Source organism: Adiantum capillus-veneris, chromosome 20, assembly GCF_014529385.1.
Source record: "Adiantum capillus-veneris isolate H3 chromosome 20, ASM1452938v2, whole genome shotgun sequence".
Lineage (NCBI taxonomy): Eukaryota > Viridiplantae > Streptophyta > Polypodiopsida > Polypodiales > Pteridaceae > Adiantum > Adiantum capillus-veneris.
Window position 1 is genome coordinate 20,973,267 of NC_140950.1, and position 15,452 is coordinate 20,988,718.

Genomic DNA, 15,452 nt, shown 5'->3' on the forward strand with positions numbered 1-15,452 from the left:
AGAAATCTTGATCTTGCTAATGTAGTTGAGAAACTCCTCAATCGATGTTCTGGTTACATTCTTGTAACTGTGGTCCTTTAGGTTAATCTTGGTTGTTGTTTCCATGTTTCTTAGGTATATATGGTCGTATCCCCAATCCTATACCATTTTTAGTTGTCTCATAAATGGTCTTCCCAATATGATGTCGTAGTTGTTCTTGTCAAAATCAACGATAGCAAATGTATGCACATATTCAATTTTGCAAGAGGTAACAATTACTTTCTCTAGAAGCCCTAGAGGTTTCTCCATATACCCATCTGCAAGCTACAGTTCCATCCTTGTTGCTCTTAAAGCCAATTTTACCATTTTTTTCCATGGTTCTTTTGTAGCAATGGTTACCTGGTCCCACTGTCAAGAATTTCCACGGTGGTGACAACTTGAAATTCCATAAGAAGAGTCGTGTTTCCATCTTCTCCTTCACAGTACCGCTATGGACACTTTTACAGAGTGTATAGGAGGGGTACGTGATGGGACAACAAGCAACGTGTGTAGTGGCTCCGACTTTGTTCACCGGTACCGGCCTTGTAGTGAGGTGTGGCTTTTTGAGTTCCTTGATTCCCTCTTGAATTCGTGATGAAGGATCCTTTACACCAAACTTTTCCAGGCAACTTCTTACCATCATCCACATGTTTGGATGTATCTGTAGCAACTCAGATAGCATTATCATGCATGTCACAGGTGTTGTTAATAAGTCTATCAATCCCTTAAAAGTCAATGAATTTCTTGGAAGAGAGTCTCTGAGATGGGACTGCAACAACATCTGACTTGGCTTTATGCTCTTCCATATAGGAAGGTAGTGTTCTCAGTGAATGGGACTGGATGTCCATAGATTTTACAGATCCTTGTTCTCCCCAATATGATTGCATCTCTAGATTCATTTGAGATCCAACGTCAAATTCCTCTATCGGTGGAAGAAACACTCCTCTTCCGTCTCACTGGTCTGGTTTACCCATTTGCTTTGTTCACTGGCTTCATTGGCCTCTTTGACTTGTTTCCACAATTCGTTAAGATCCTCTATTTCTCTATAACCCTCTGGTATAGCTAAGTGAAACCCCTCAGAAGAGTTATCTGTGGTATTCAATACTATCCTTGGTTCTAATGCTGGGTCTTTGAGCTTTGGTCCGTGTTCATGATTAGGATCTGGTATTATTCGTTCTTGGGTTGGTGGGATTATTGGTATTGATGGAATAGTGATCACCTTCTGAGGTTTCCCAACTGGTGGTTCTAGCAAAGCTTGGTCTGTTTGAATCATTTTCTGACACATTTCAAGCCTTTGCTTTTCATCCACATTTGCTCTTGGGGTTTGGTTGTTTTTTATCCATGCTTCATAAACTTTAAGGAGGGCATCTAATGGCTTGATGACTTTTTCTACCAGTATGGATCCTCCCAAAATAGTGCTCTTGGGATTTTAACTAGGTCTGGCACTAGTGCTACCCCAGGGGCTCCCTTTTCTTTGTTTTCTTTGCCTTCGAGTTTTCTCAGTCTTTCCTTGGTTTGTTTCTGCTCGTCTACTAGTAGGGAAGTTTGTTCCTGTTGCTTCCTAGCTTTCATTCTAGCTTTCCATGTGTTTCGTTGACTTTTTTGCTCAATGCTAGGTGCATTGTTTTTGGTTCTTCAATGATGGGTTCATCTATCACTTTTTGAGCATGGGCTCTTGTGATCACCTGGATTGGAATTACAGCTTTGTTTTTTGAATCACTGCTAGATAATATTGCCTCTAGTATATTAAACGTTACTTTTGCTCCTTATTGTTAGGAAATAAGACGTAGCTAAATAGATAATTGAGTAGATTACTTAATGGAGAGAGACTGATTTACATACACGAGATTAGAGAGAGAGAGAGAGAGAGAGAGAGAGAGAGAGAGAGAGAGTACACACGATATACGTGGTTCACCCAATGTGGGCTACGTCCACGAGAAAGCAACCACTCAATGGCTTTAGTACTTCAAACAAGAAATAGTTTATAAAGGGATTATACCCTTAATGGAGCTCCCGCCTTGCTTCACTCTCACCACCTCACACCCACCTTGTTGAATCAACTTCACACTATGAAATGTGTGTAGAAATGGCCTCCTTTTATAGGCCAAAAGGGCTGCCCTCTCTCATGAGAGGCAGCCATGTGTAGCCGCCCTTGTGTAGATAAGTCCAAATCGGACCCTCCAATCCGCCTATGTGTGGCCGTCCTTGAAGACATGTCCGCTTTTCAATTCGGCCACCGGCCACCGGCCATTGAATTCCGATCACCGGCCACTGGCCATTGACTATACCGGCCACCGGTCAACCGACAGTTGTTTTTCGACCACTTTCCGGCCGCCGTCCGCGGCCATAATATTTCGGCGAAAAGGAATATTCCGACGAGGGAAAAAAAAGTAAGTTGCCCCTGATTTTTGGCCGTGAAAATTTTGGTTTCCGGCGAGTGATTTTCCTTCACGCACGATGGCTTCTCCTCATAATGGGGGCCTTACAAATGTGCGCTTTTACCACAAAAAATTACAAGGGTAAATCAGGCTCCATACTTAACAATCTCCCACTTGGAGACTGATCTCCAAACCAAACCTGTGATTGCTTTCCATTTTGGCTTCTTATCCTTGAATGCCGATTGAAGATGAGCAAAAGCTCAACTTCTCCTTGTTGACCACCTTTGTAAACATGTCTGCAGGATTTTCACTTGTATGCACCTTTCCTAGCTTTAGTTGTCCCTCTTCCAAAAGAGTGCGTATGAAGTGATATCTCACCTCAATGTGCTTTGTCCTTGAATGAAATTCTAAGTTCTTCGCAAGATGGATAGCGCTTTGGCTATCACTGTACAAGACACAATTGTCTTGTTTGAATCCAAGCTCTTCTAAGAATCTGTGAAGCCACAATATTTCTTTGCTTGCCTCCATCATTGCTACATACTCTGCTTCCGTGGTAGAAAGTGAAACCACTTTCTACAGCTTTGAAGCCCAGCTTACTGCTGTGCCTCCAACCGTGAACACATAGCTAGTAGTGCTCCTTCGAGTATCTTTGTCACCTGCCATATCTGCATCAGCATACCCTTCTAGAAAAATATCAGTTCCTCCAAAATACAAAGCATTTGTTGTTGTCCCTTTTAGATACCTAAGTATCCACTTCACAGCTTGCCAATTCTCTTTACCTGGGTTGTCCATGAACCTACTCACAACTCCCACTGCATGTGCAATGTCTGGCCTTGTCCAGACCATAACATACATTAGAGAACCTACCGCTGCAGCATATGGAACTTTAGACATATAGGCTATCTCCTCTTGTGTCTTTGGACACATATCATTCGTTAGTTTAAAATGACCAGCTAAAGGTGTAGAAACTGGTTTTGCATTTTGCATTGCAAACCTTTCTAGTACTTTCTTGATGTAATCTTCTTGAGATAGCTTTATTGTCTTCTTCGTCCTGTCCCTTGATATTTTCAAACCAAGTATCCTCTTTGCAACACCTAAATCTTTCATTGAAAAAGATTTAAACAGCTCCTCTTTTAGGTCTTTGATGTCCTGCATGTTAGCACTTGCAATCAACATGTCATCAACATACAACATTAGGATGATGAATTTTCCATCTCCCAAATTCTTCGTGTAGACGCAGTGATCCGAGTTGCATCTTGTGAATCCATGATCCAACATCCATCGATCAAACTTCAAGTACCATTTTCTTGATGATTGCTTTAAACCATACAAGCTCTTCTTTAATTTGCAAACCATTTTCTCCTTACCTTTCACTTCATACCCCTTTGGTTGAAGCATGTAGATTTCCTCCTCTAACTCACCGTGAGGGAATGCCGTATTTACATCCATTTGCTCGAGATTTAGATCATGAGCGGCCACAAGGCTTAAGAAAAGCGTAATTGAGTTCATTTTTACAACATGAGAAAATATTTCATTGAAGTCAATACCTTTCTTTTGAGAAAACCCTTTTAGCACAAGCCTAGACTTGTACCTTTTCTTCCACCTTCTTCTTCCTTCAACTTGTACACCCATTTGTTTTGAAGTTCCCGCTTACCTTTAGGCAACTCAGCCAACTACCATGTTTGGTTGCGATGTAGTGAGTCCATCTCCACTTGCATGCTCTTCGTCCATTCTTCTTTGGATTCATGTTGCATAGCTTCTTCGTATGATTCTGGCTCTCCAGAATCTGAGATCAAGAGATGGTTGAGGGAAGGAACAAACCTTTCTGGAGGTCTACTTGCTCTTGTAGATCTTCGGGGAATAGGTTGAGGCTCCTCATTTGGTTGACGTTGTTGCACATTGTCACCGTTTGCAGTCCTTGAGTCTTCACCGTCCTCAAGCTCCATGTACTCATCACCTATTTCTTTTGTTTGTTTTCTTTCCAAGTAATCCCAAAGTCACCTTCTCCATAGCCAATGAAGAAACACTTTTTGAACTTTGCATCTAGCTTTGATCTTAGGCTTTTATCTATGTGCATGAAAGCCTCACACCCAAACACTTTGAGAAATGCATAATTCACCGGTTTACCTGTACATGCCTCTTCTGGAACTCCCCCATCCAATGCCATTGAGGGTGACCGATTGATTAAGTACACAGACGTACTTACAACTTTCGCCCAAAGCTCAAGCGGTAGGCCTGCATGTAGCCGCATGCTTCGTGCTCGCTCCATGATTATCCTGTTCATCCTTTCCGAAATCCCATTTTGTTGAGGTGTCCTTGGGGTTGTCCTTTGCCTCCGAATGCCATTGCTAGCACAAAAGCTTTCAAAGGCTTGGCTGCAATATTCGCCTCCATTGTTGGATCTGAGGCATTTAACCTTGGTACCTGTTCCATTCTCCACAAAGGCTTTCCACCTTTGAAATATGGAAAATACATCGGATTTATTCTTCATGACATAAACCCATGTTTTTCTAGTTGCATCGTCTATGAATGTTACATAGTACAATGAGCCACCAAGTGATGGTGTACTTGCAGGACCCCAAACATCAGAATGAACCAACTCAAGTTTTTTATTTTCTCTTTCATTTCCTGATTTTGAAATTTTACCCTCTTTTGTTTACCATAAACACAATCTTCACAGAACTTTAAGTCCACTTCTTTCAAACCTGGCAGAAGCTTCTTTGTTTGAAGGATTTGCATTCCTTTGGCACTCATATGCCCAAGCCGGTATTGCCACACCACACTGTCAACTTCTGTAGTTGCTGCACAAGCTGAAGGTTGCGTGCTCGTAGTACACAAGTAAAGTGTACCGACCTTTTCTCCCTTGGAAACCACCAAAGATCCCTTTGAGATCTTCCACCGTTTGTTTCCGAATGCAATGTTATGACCTTCATCGTCCAATTGTCCTGTAGAGATCAAATTTTTGCGAAGAGAAGGAACATGCCTAATATCTTTAAGCTTCCATTCATTTCCGTTAGCAGTTTTGACAGAAACTGTACCTTTGCCGATAATCTCACAAGCTTCATCATCTCCCAAGTATACATACCCAAAATTACCTTTGGTGTAGTTTTGGAAATGTTGCTTGTGTGGTGTCACATGGAATGAAGCCCCAGAATCTACTATCCAGGAATTAGACACATTGTTTAATGAGAGAATTAGAGAATCTTGCTCTACTTTACCTACCACATTGGCCTCCGATGTTGGCTTGTTGTCTTGAGACTCAGTCTCCTTCTTCTTCTTGGACTAGCAATCCTTCTTGACGTGGCCCTTCTTGCTGCAATTCCAACATTTAAGAACTGACTTTGTGCGTGATTTGCTCCATCTTGAGCGATCACGACCCTTTTGGTTTTTGAACCTCTCCTTAGGCCTTCCTCTTGTTTCCACTGATAGTGCATCACTTGATGATTCTCCTGTGCTTCTCCTTCGCATTTCCTCGCTTAGGAGAACACCCACAACATCATCAAACTTAAGAGTATTTGTACCAGAGATAGAATTACTTACAGCCGTCACAAGGCTGTCCCAACTAACCGGTAGAGATGATAGTATAAGGAGAGCTCGCACTTCATCATCGAAATTGATTTTCACCGATCGAAGTTGACTTATGTTTGTGTTAAAGTCATTTAGGTGTTCTGCAACTAAACCATTCTCTGCCATCTTTAGATTGAACAAGCGCTTCATAAGAAATACCTTATTGGATGCCGATGGTTTCTCGTAGAAGTCGTCAAGTGACTTCATCAAGTCCTCCGTGGTCTTCATCTCCGAAACATTGAAGGCCACCGTTGACGCCAAGCTTAACCAGATTGTTCCCAGTGCCTTTCGATCAAGGACAATCCATGCTTCATCTGCCATTGCTGCGGGCTTCTTCGCAAGACCGCCTAGTGGCAAATAGAGGTCCTTCTGGTAGAGATAGTCTTCAATCTGCATCTTCCAATGTTGGTAGTTTTTGCCGTTGAACTTCTCAATCTTGAGCTTCCCTTCCTCCGCCATAACTCCCACTCAATTCAAGGAATCCTTTCCTTGAGATAATTTAGCTACGAGCAAACCTTGCTCTGATACCAGTTGTTAGGAAATAAGACGTAGCTAAATCGATAATTGAGTAGATTACTTAATGGAGAGAGACATATTTACATACACAAGATTATAGAGTAGAGAGAGAGAGAGAGAGAGAGAGAGAGAGAGAGAGAGAGAGAGAGAGAGAGAGAGAGAGTACACACGATATACGTGGTTCACCCAATGTGGGCTACGTCCACGGGAAAGCAGCCACTCAATGGCTTTAGTACTTCAAAACAAGAAATAGTTTACAAAGGGATTATACCCTTAATGGAGCTCCCGCCTTGCTTCACTTTCACCACCTCACACTCACCTTGTTGCATCAACTTCACACTATGAAATGTGTGTAAAAATGGCCTCCTTTTATAGGCCAAAATGGATGCCCTCTCTCATGAGAGGCAGCCATGTGTAGCCGCCTTTGTGTAGATAAGTCCAAATCGGACCCTCCAATCCGCCCATGTGTGGCCGCCCTTGAGAAGACAAGTCCGCTTTTGAATTCGGCCCACCGGCCACCGGCCATTGACTTCCGACCACCAGCCACCGGCCAACCGACGGTTATTTTCCGACCACTTTCCGGCCGCCGTCCGCCGTCCGCGGCCATAATATTCTGGTGAAAAGGAATATTCCGACGAGGGAAAAAAAAGTCTCGGCGGTTTCCGCCCCCGAGGCCCCTAAAGTTGCCCCTGATTTTTGGCCGTGAAAATTTTGGTTTCCGGCGAGTGATTTTCCTTTACGCACGATGGCTTCTCCTTATAATGGGGGCCTTACAAATGTGCACTTTTACCACAGAAAATTACAAGGGTAAATCAGGCTCCATACTTAACACTTATTTAGGCAATCGAGGGTCAAATGAGTGGTTCCACACTCTAGGCAATATGCATTTACCTTAATTATTTTTTTGTGAGGACAATCTCTCATCAAATGGTCTCTGCCACACTTATAGCACGGTCCCTTGGGTTGTTGAGGTTCTCCTTGAGCAGCCTTCTATTGATAAGTAGGTATTGATCCCACTAATCCTCCATTTTCTATGAAAAACAGTGTGTGTTTGTCCAAGCTGTATCTACCTTCTTCTGCAGTGTGCAGAGTAGTTGGTCGTCCAACTGATCCAATCATGCTCCATGGTTTTGGCATTTTTGGTTCTTCAGGTGGATAGTATCCTGCTTTTGGTATATAACCACTAGGCTCTTCATAATATGGTGGAATTGGTACTAAGGCTTGCTCCTCAGGTTCTTCTACTGTTGGTGCATATCTAACTCCTAGCGGTCTCATCCCTAGCGGTGGGGGTTGTTGTCCCAAGATAGGTTGTGGTCTTTCAACTCCTACTAGCCCTGGAAGAATCTTTGTTGTATATCTAGGCATTGGTGGGGCTTGTGCTGGTGCTACTTGGGCTTGCGGGGAATATTGGTGCTCCTTCATGTATCGCTTGTTGCAATAGCACTCTTCTGTTGCGTGATTTTCCCACTTCTATTCTATCGCGCACCATACTGGTTGCTTAGCCTAATGTTTAGCAAACAGATTGATCCTCTTGAGCACCTCTTCAATGAGTTTCTCTTGGTTTATTGCGGACTCGGATTTTTGTACTGACTTGGTGGATTTGGAGCCACTATGCCATGAAGAGGAATCATCATCTAAATCCTTGTAGTATCCTTCCTTGTAAACATCACAATTGTCTGCTAAGTAGAGATCCTTTTTTGTCAGTTCATTCAATGTAGGGCTCTTTTTCATGTGAAAGTCTTTTGAGAGATGTGCATTCCTCAATCCTTGGAGAAAAATGAGCCCCAAATGACACGAAACTTGAGATTTGGGGTTTCTAGGCTATAGGCAATAGGTTCCCAACACCAAAACTTGCAAAAGTCACAGTCGAGTAGGTAAGCTACCGCAATTGATGCCACCTCTCAACTTCACCCAAAAATGACGAATGAGGGGTCGTTTGGCTCCTCCCAAGGCCTACTTACCTCTGTCCATGCTTAGTTTCACTTTAAATACCATTAACAACACAAAACAAGCACTTAATTACACTAGGAGACCTAGAGCTAAAACCGCTCATTGTGTTCTACACACACACACACGCACATGCACGCACACACACACACACGCACGCACGCACGCGCGCACACACACACACACACACACACACACACACACACACACAAAAAAAACTCAAACATAGCATGTTGAACATGTACATGATGCCGAGAGCATGAGGAAGCAACACATGAAGTTTCATTAGCAATGCTTTCCCATACAAAGAGTAGTGAGAGTGCAAGCGTAGGCATACTCTTCCCTACGTAAGCTCCAAAGTAAAAACAACTCCTTTGATAATTACAAAATTTGGCTTATACACCTAAGGAGGAAAATTTAGATTTTTGGCTAGAAAGGGATAAGTATTTTAAAAAATTTGGTAGGCTTTGGCATCTAGCCTCTTCATTAAGTACAAAAATGGTTTGGAAATATATAACTCTTTTGAGTTCAGGATTTACAATGCCGGCTTAGGCGGAAAATAAACGAGTGAGGAAGAAAGTGGTTTTGCTGGTCCATCTGGATAGGTGTGAATGGGCTCCTTTGCTTCAACATAGTGGTAGAAGCATTGTATCAATGGGGTCAAAAGAGAAGAAGAGAATGGGAGTCTTCACAAAGAACAATGCCATGGCTACCTTCATAGATATGATCCACAAGCCGATAGAGGCTCCAACATGACTCTACCACAAACACTTCTCCCATTTTTCTACTAAAAGGCTACTAAGGTATACTACTCCCAACCTTACAATAGCATAAACATTTACAAGAACTCTGAAGGCTAGGCTACCAATGCCTATTGATCACACTTTAGACGTGATCAACACACTAAAGAGCACTAAGAAGAGTAACATAATCTCATATTTAGGAGCTTTTGAAGTCCTCACACAAATTGCCTACCATGTTGTAGGTATGGCTGGCAATCTACCACTTATCCCATATAAAAATGCATGGCTAATAGCCGGGGTAAAGAATGAGGAAGAAGAAATGGAATTTGAAACATACCCTACCACAAGATAAAAAAGAAACTGATGCAACCCTGTCTCATAAAAACTAATAACTAACAATTCCAAATGATTCTCTATTATTAAATTGATCATTTAATACGGGAGGATAAAGGGAACAAGGGTTGGAATATTAGAATGTGCTACTAGTCTTGTCTCAGCACGGGATCAAGAAGAGAGAGATGTAAGCATCTCTCTAAAGGTCCAATTGGAGATAGTTTACCAAAGAGAAATGCTCATGTAATGTAGCTCAAGGACATGATGGGTTGCTTCATTAAAGCCTCCAAAGGTAAGTGTTTCAAGTCCTTAAGGCTAGGACCATTAGATAAGAAGTTAGGGAACACCGTGAGCTATAATTTAGCATTTCCCTAAATTATAGGAAATTCTCCTAAAATATAAGAAGCGCTTTTGAATTTGTCAACATGCTCGGTAAAGACTAAGTATGTGGTCTAGGGTACAAGGAGCCTACCTAAGACAATTTAATTTGGTCAGTCCCAAATTAGTAGGTAGTCGCTACCCCGAGGCGATCGCATAGCCTTTCCTAAATCATAGCTAAAAGATGGTCCTAATGGTTTATGTTATAATTTTATGTTTATAGTTCAATTAAAAGACCATAGTCATTCTAAGGTATAAGGTTAATGCCACATAGGCATGCCATGTCAGCATGCCACATAGGATTAGCACATGGGCATGTATGGGGCACACATGGGCTCAAGGAGACTTCCAAAAGATAAAGTGAGTCATTTCGCTCAAAGGGGAAGTCTTGACTAAGGTACATAGCCTCACTTGCTAGAAGGCTTCCTTAAGCTATCCAATAGAAATTAGGCATGCAAAGTGCAAGGTATGGGCCTACTGCTCAAGTGGCCAATGAAAGCTTGAGAGAGAGGGGGATGTGAGAGGAAAAATAACCAAAGGGAGGGCGTGGGTATGCCACAAGGAACTCTTAAAGGAGGTCAAATTTGACCCTAGTGTGTGTGTGTGTGTGTGTGTGGGAATGCGTGTGTGTGAGTGAGCATGAATGAATGTGAACTTTTGAGGCTTCACTCACAAGGCAAATCCCTCACACACAAAACCAGTACTTGCAATGTATTTTCATTCGTTCTTCAAGGCATGAGCAAGGAGTGCTCTCTTCTCTCTCACACTCCCATTGTGAGGAAGACAAAGTGCCAATATTTAATAATAAGCTTCAGCTCCTTCTCCAAGCTTGAGAAGTAGAGAGCCTACATCAACAACTCTTGTATATGGAATGCAAATCCAAGCAAGAGACAAGCTAAAGCAAGCTCATCTTCTCTCCATCTTCATTAATATGCTATGCTATGCTCTAAGAGTAATCTATGATGAGAAGAATAATTCTTTCTCGTATGATACTTCTTCTTCCCTCGATTTTTCCTTATTCCCTGCTAGCTCTCTCCACCTTTGAAGGTCTCTGAGGTCGTGGGACTGAGGGTTGGGATATGTTATGTTGTAGAAAGAAGCATGTTGTGACGCGTGAGGTTTCCATCTTCATGGCATCCAAGTTGTCTTAAGGAACACAAAGCTTGTATTGTAAACAAGACTCTCTTCATGGGAGTATCTAAAATACAAAAGCCTTTTGGAGGGGGGACCGCTCCAAGTAAATCTGGTCCTCAATTGTTGTCACTCTCTCCTACTCTCTCTTTTTCAAGTTATTGTTCATGCCATGCTAGATAGATGTGTAGATCATCATGCTATCTCCAACCAAGAACTTTCTCTATCTTTATAAGGAATTTTCTTAATGTAAAGCTCACTAAGTCATTCTATTTTCTGCTAGTTACAAAGAATAAGTTCAATTTTTTTACATTGGTATCAGAGCATTAGGTTACTCTTTTCTTGCTTAAGAAGAGAGATCCTAGAGTAGATCAGCAAGGTTGGAATTGATTTTTGCAAAAGGAATTAGCATTACACAATCTTGCAACATGGCTGAAAATAATGAAGAGAGTAGAACTAGTGTAGATGGCTTTGATTTTTCACATGAAGGTGCTATTAATGATTCTCCTATGCTTGTGAATTTTCTTGTTACCAGGTTATAAGAAGCTATGAGTAATCCAACTTTACAGTGAAGTGCAAGCTCAACTCCAAGCTAGCACATTACTCACTCTTCCCCAAAATGAAAGAATTTTTGAGAGGCCTCATGGTGAGACTATTAAAAGAGAAAAGAGGGAAAAAGAGAGCAAAGCCAAGTGGTATCCCATGAGCAAAGAGGCAGAGAATTTCCCCATCAAGGTCATGGAAATACACAGAAAAATAAAGCTCCAATGGAGGAAGAGGATCATACCTCTAATTCTTCCAATGATGAGGATGTAGCTCCTTGACGACAGAGGCCCCAAAGGTCACTATCACCACCAAAAAGTAAGAGATCTCATTCTCCTCACCAAGACAAGAAGAGGGAAAGGAAAGATAGAAGGAAGAAATCTCCATCTTCTCCTTCTACCTCCCCTTCATCTTCCTCTTCTGATGATAGTAGTGGCTTATCACCGTCTAGGAGGAGAGGACACCGGAGGTCCTATGCTGCTTGGAAGAGGTCCAACAAGATGAATAAATTCAAAGAGGGAAGAAAGAACATCACTTTTCTCATGATGGCACCTACGGCGCCTTAGACAAAGTGTTGGCCTTTATCCAACAATTTGATGTGGCCTTCGGAGATGAGGATTTCACGGAGTCCTCCAAGCTTTGAAATGTGTCCATGCATTTCCAAAAGTCTACTAGAAAATGGTGGGAGAGTCTACGGGCAAATGGGCAAGCTCCAAAGACATGGAAGAATTTGAGAGTCTCCATAATGAAGCAATTTCTTCCAGGAGATGCCGAAGACAAAGTTCTTATTGCATGGAGGAGCTTGAAGATGTCTCCTTATGAATCTATTCACAAGTATGTAGAAAAGTTTTGGGAATTACATCTCAAAGCTACGGTCTACAAAAAGATAGAATTTGGGGAGAAAAAACAACAATTTTGTGCTAGGCTTTTCGAAGATATGGTTGAGTATATCAACTCCCAAGTCATTCACCACACTTAGGTTGTTGCTCACATCAATTTCCAACAAGGGGCTAAAAATAATGTTAAGCCCATGGAGACTAAAGAACAAAGCGACCTCAAAGGGAAGAATAATGCAACGAATACTTCCAAAAGCAACCTTAATAGCACCAAGGAAGCTAAGGAGAAAGGAGTCTACAAAGGTAAGAATCGGTTATCTCCAGAAGAGCTAGAGCGTTATCGTAAAAATAAAAAATGTTTCAATTGTGAAGAACAAAGGCACTCCTATCAGAATTGTCCACAAAGGAAAGCTAGTAATGAAGAACCTAGAGCCGCCAAGGTAGAGGCTCTACAAGAGGTTGCTCAATGCAAAGGATCCCCACTTTCTTACACTTGGGAAAAGGTAAGAGAGCATGACGCTCTTTTTCTTTTTGATAATGGTTCTATATGTGGACAAAGAAGATTTTTATATCTCTCCACTTCAACATGAAGATGTAATCCTAGGCTTACCCTGTTTTCATCGAATGGAAGCTAACATGAAGCATCCCAAAAAGAAAGTCACCTTTAGGTATCGGAAAAGGGACGTTTGCATCCAAGCTCTATACCGGTTGTAAATGTTCATGCTTTTGATAGATTAATGAAAAGTTTTACTTCCGTGTACATGATTGTTGTCAAAGATTTTATGAATAATAATCTAATTCTTTAAATGTATGTGAACAATCAGGTGAGGAGTTAGAGTTAACTCAATCCCTTAATCAATATCAAGATGTGTTCATCGTAGTTATCCCTGGTGAATTGCCACCAAAAATAGGGGATGATGATCACTCTATTGAACTTTTTCCAGGGAGTACACCGCCTAACACGTCTCCTTATAGGATCTCACAAATCCAACAAGAGGAGAAAATGAGGTAAGTGAACAAATTGGTTGAGAAAGGTATAGTGAGACTTAGCTTATCTCCAGGTAACTTTTCAAGGTTTGGGAGAAAATAAGTTTTTATTTAAACCAAAAGAAAAGTGAGTTCTTTCTACAAAAGATTCAGTATTTAGGTCATAATATCTCTAAGGATGTAATCCGTATGGATGCATCAAAGCTAGAGGTAATAAATGAATGGCCTAATCCAAGGAATCTACATGAATTAAGAAGCTTCATCGGTATGTGTACATACCATAGACGCTTCATAGAGAAATTTTCACTAATTGCTTGACCATTACAAGACTTAGCAAAGAAGAATGTTAAGTAATTATGGACTGCAAAAGAACAAAAAGCTTTTAAAATGCTAAAAGAAAAGCTTACCTCTCAACCTATCCTTAAACTCGCGGATCTCTCAAATAATGAGATGCTTGTGGTGATTGTCTTGGAGCTATTTTGCTTCAAGAAGGACATGCCATAGCATATGGGAGTAGAAGACTCAACTTTGATGAGAAAATTTTGGGCATCTATGAAGCGTCTAAACACATGGAACCACTATCTATTGGGGACTCCATTCATCTTACGAATGGATCATCAAAGCCTTAAGTACTTCATGATGCAAATCAAGCTTTTCGACAAACAAATCAGGTGAGTATGCTATTAATCCTGATTTCAAGCATATATTATCAGCCCTTGCTCTAAAGAAAGAAAGAAGAACCATTTACCTTACAAGATGGTTATCTTCTCTATGGCAATAGGCTATATGTAGTATGAATTTCATGCGGGACATGGAGAGATTCAAGCTATTCTTTAAGGAGTAGAAATGTATGACCATGAAAAGACATATACAATGTTATGTTTCAAAATGCATGGTATGGCAAAAAGACAAAAGTTTTCAAGTATCACGGCTTGCCTATATTTATGATGTCGGATAGAGATCCTAAAATGACCAATAACAATTTGGAAGTGTCTATTTGAAACTCTAATATAAGGTTAAATTTTCTTAGGCCTATCACCTATAAATGGATGGCCAAAGTACAATGGTTAATTAAAAAAAAAACTCTATGAAGTAGATCAGTGTTCCTAATAAGAGAAATAGTTATGACATTACACATATTTCTTAGGAAAGGACACCTTTTGAAATGATAAATGAAAGATCCAAAAGTCCATTACTATTTAAAGTATATGGAAAGATATTAATTGCTAATAATTATGCCCGACAATTAGGCAAAATTTATCTTCAACAAAAGAAAAAGGCTGTTGCTCTTATGCACAAAAGAGCCTTGATCTTCACAGGCAATGAAAGGGTCTAGCTCAAAGCCTTGTTTAAGGTATTTTACGGGGAAAAAAGTGCTTTTAGATTTATCTCCACATAGGACTAAGAGGAGAATTAGAAATATTTATAAATGGGTCCACAAGGAGCAATAAACCCAAAAAGCCTCAAATTGTTGCCTCACACACATGGCTTTCCATGCAAACCTACTCAAGCCTTACAAAGGAGAGCCACCACGAGAAGCAGTAAATGACTACCCTCCAAAGATTGAAGATCAAGAAGAGGTACTCTTCCTCGAGTACATCTTATGACAAGAGGACAAGGCTAAGAAAGGTAAGATTATTTGATGATATCTTATCAAAATTCATAACTATCCTTTTTAAGGAGGATGACTATGATTTCAAGGGCAAGGTAATGTCATAAAAACTAATATCTAACAATTCCAAATGATTCTCTCTTATTGAACTGATCATTTAATATGGGAGGATAAAGGGAACAAGGGTTGGAATATTAGAATGTGCTACTAGTCTTGTCTCAGCACGAGATCAAGAAGAGAGAGAAGTAAGCATCTCTCTAAAGGTCCAATTGGAGACATTCTACCAAAGAGCAATGCTCATGTAATGGAGCTCAAGGACCTAACGGGTTGCTTCATCAAATCCTCCAAAGGTAAGTGTTTCAAGTCCTTAAGGCTAGGACCATTAGATAAGAAGTCAGGGAACACTGTGAGCTATAATTTAGCATTTCCTAAATTATTATAGGAAATTATCCTAAAATATAGG